Genomic DNA, 3,766 nt, shown 5'->3' with positions numbered 1-3,766 from the left:
TGTTTCTGGATGTCTAAAATGAGATGTCCAAGCTATTTTACAACTGTCATACCACTCAGCCTGAAAATACTGTGTAATGTCAAACACTGGGCAAACATACCACTCAGCCTGAAAATACTGTGCAATGTCAAACAAAAGTGGGCAAAAAACCCACTGCCACTCAAGTTTTCGTTTAGAAGGTACTACTCCAGGTGACAGGTTCTTGGCAGCTTCCTTTTATCTAGCTTTCTCTTTTGGATGCTAGGATGAAGAATGAGATATGGAATTTTGTGAAAATAAAACATTTTTAAGGCTTTTTTTTATTAGTTTCCTCTAATTAAAAAGCCCAGAATAATTTTGGGTCCAGTTGTGAGAACTGGGTGAGCGAATGTTGACTTGTGCTTGAATGCCACTGTGTGCAGTAGGTGCATGCTTGTCTTTTGTGATTTTCCCCATTTTGCCTAGCTTCTGAAAAGATGTGAAGCTTCCTGGTAGAGTGGCTGTGGAATTGACATCAGAACAGCAGGAAAGCAGAAATACTTGTCCATATAGTCACATAGACTTACTTGAAATGCGTAGAATAAAAACTGAAAGTTCAGGAAAACTTTGTGGTAGCAATTTTAAACCTTGACTTTCTAACAAAAGAATACTTGCCTTTTTTTTCTTTAAATGTTAAAAAACCTACATGAAATACATTTTTCAAAATGTAGTTAAACAATACACAGAGGGTGCTTGAAGTTTGAGAAGTTCTGTTCCTGTGTCATAGATATCTCTGTTCAAATATGTTTCAGTAGTAGTTTTGATATATCAAAACTATATTAACCAACTATAAGTTGGGAAAAAATTTTAGCTTTCTTCTAAAACCTAAGAAAGCATTTTCAGTGCTCAGTTTGAGTATTGATCATTGAGTCTGAGACTTTAACATTAACACAACTTGTCATAGCTTTCATGTTTTTGTCATATTGTCAGGGGGTTTAACACCCTTCTGCAGGGAAATGGATCTTGGGGAGGAAAAATAGAAAAATAAGACTATTCTGCAGAGTCATTTCGAAAGAAAAAGTAATAACTACCCACCATTTTCATTTTCAAGGAAGACTACTTGGTGAAGACGAGAGAAGAGAGCACCTTAGATGAGTCTTAGAGGGTTTTTTTCTTCATCATAGCATAGCTTCTGTACCTTGACGTACTCTTCTTGGGGCTGCACACCCTGCAGTTCCTGTACTGGGCACCAGGAAAATGCAAACCAGCCAGGCTCACCCTTGTACAGCAAAGATGGGCAGAAGGGTCACTCTTGGGTAGGACACTGATCTACAGGAATTCCCCGTGGAACACCTTCATTACATAGATTCAGAAGAGGCTCCCTTGCCCCTGCTTCTTACTCTGTTAGCTCTTGCATTTGGAATCTGCCTTCCCAAAGGTCTGAGTTGTCCTGAAAATTGCTTTGGTTGGGGTGCTTCCTTAAATTATTGTTGCTGGGAATGTTCAGTGATGCTGTTTTGTCATCACTGATCAAAGACATCTTAAATGTTTGCCCACCTGTTTCAGTGGAGGAGGAGTTTCCCTGGAGCTGCTCTGCATGTTCCACAGATAGTGCATGCCCCAGCAGTTTCCACTTTTTTGCCTGAGCTTTTTTTTAAAGTAATCTTGTTACTTCTGTTAGAAGGATTTGGCAATTTTCCAGAACTGGTTTTATAAATACACTAAGTCCATGTCCTGCTTTTTTTATGTTTACTATGAAAACACACTAAAATGCTATAGTTACATTTGTTCTATCTTGTAACAGAATTTTTCTCTTCCTATTGCATAATAATTTAACTTTGAAAAATCTGGCCTTTTTTTACGTTTTCTAAAAAAATCCAAATAACTGCTTTTCTATGAGAAACACTTTGCTGCAAGCACATATTTTACTTTTTAAAGTCTCTTTGCAAAATCAATGTTTAAATTAGGAGTCATTGAATAATCATGTCGTGATTTTCCATGTTAACCAAGGGGAAAATGTGCAGGACAATAGATTAAACTGCCCTGCAGTACCACTGTATTGACATTTAAGTCATTACACATGAGCATGTGTAGCTGGGTAACCTTTCTAACTGGGCTGTGTGATCCACTGCAGATAACACTTAGCTTCCCAGAGTAAGAATGGACATTTGGTAGATTTGAGTCCTTACAATTGGAGAGTTTTTTTTGTAACTGGGCTGCTTACCATTTGATTATTGAGAGATTAGGTATTGTTACCAAGCCCTGTGAGGAAGACATCCATAGAAGAGAAACAGGAGAAGAGAAACAATAGTTCTTGAACTGTAAAAGTTGGTGACAGAGTTTTTTATGCTTACACTTGAAGCATGATGGACAAATGCACAGGAGTGATTTAAAGTGCCCTTTACTTACGTGGAGGTCAGAAGATAAGATGAAGTAACTGCTGCCTTTTGCTTCCAGTTCAGTGGCAAAACTACATCTTTGACTCAGTCACATCAGAGAACCTCCTGACTCATGAATTTGTCTCTCTTTGTGCTGCAGCGACTCAGATCTCCCTGCTAGATTATTGTTATGGGTTCTCTGTTTTCTCTTCAGAAGGGAGTTCAGAACTCATTTCACTCTTGGGGACTAAGTGTTGTCTCAGTGTCGAGCCTTCTCTCAGGCCATTTGATGTGTTTTGCAATAAGCTGGGGTAAAGAGAAAGAGGTAAGCTTACTGTGCTACCTGATTTTATTCTTCTGAAATATTTGCAGCAGCAGACATTTTTGGGAAGAGTTAGGTTACAATGTATCTGTAGGTGGGATTGCATAGTAATTCTGCAACAGCAGCAAATCCAGGGAGTTCTATATCACTGAAAGCCAAAAGGAAATGATCCATCTTCTTCCTCACTTCAGGGTTTGTCTCACAGGGAATTGGGTGTCTCTGCTAATAGAGGCTGTGGCTCACTGAGGAGCTTTTTGAAAGACCAGGCAAAGACTATCTTGGCCCAGGCAAAGAAATCTTGGCCCAGGCAAAATTTTAATAAAAGAAGGTGGTTTGTTTTTTTTTTTTTCCCCCACCTCTTGGGATCCCAAAAGGAAGGGGGGGAGGGAGAAACATCATTAATTCACCCACAGTCAGTTTAGTGTGGTTAAATGTGGAAAATTCACAGCAGCTTAGAGTGTGTTTGTGGCAATATAAAGCTGTGAAAACAAGTGTTAAATGTCTATACCATGATGCTCTCAGTTGTGCAGAAAAAAGTAACTTGGATCAAACACCAGCATGTCGAGTGGTTTTACAGGACACTATTCCAGGTCCACAAGCCCATTGAGCACAATAATTGAATCTCATTTGATTTCTACCCAGCTGGAACTCTTGACTGAAGTGATATTAAGTCTTCTCATTAGAGCAGGCTCTGACAGCTTGTTTGTCCAATGGAGCTACCTTTTCTGTTGGTAGTTTTTGAGCTTCCTCTACGGAGATCCAGCACCATCCTCTTAGTTTAGGCAGGTAATCTGATACTACTTATTTGCTCCTTAAGGAATGTAAGTAGTAAGGCTCTTCTTTGAGAATTAGGAGTTCAGCCCGTGGTAAAACTTGTGTGCTTTGTCTTGTTGTCTGCTAAATACTCACCTCATCAAGTTCTGTATATTGAGTCCTTTCCATGCTGTTTCATTGCTGTTGGCAGAAACTTTTGTCAGTGACTGGAGAAGAGTGGAGCTAATTGTTAGGTTTTGGCTGTGTTTTGAAGCCTGTATTAAGGGATACAGTCAGCAGTATTTTGTATTGTGTATAATACAAATACAAAAGAACTATTGCACTTCTGCCACTC

Source organism: Merops nubicus, unplaced genomic scaffold (assembly GCF_000691845.1).
Source record: "Merops nubicus isolate BGI_N331 unplaced genomic scaffold, ASM69184v1 scaffold2555, whole genome shotgun sequence".
NCBI lineage: Eukaryota > Metazoa > Chordata > Aves > Coraciiformes > Meropidae > Merops > Merops nubicus.
Note: the sequence above shows the minus strand (reverse complement) of the source record.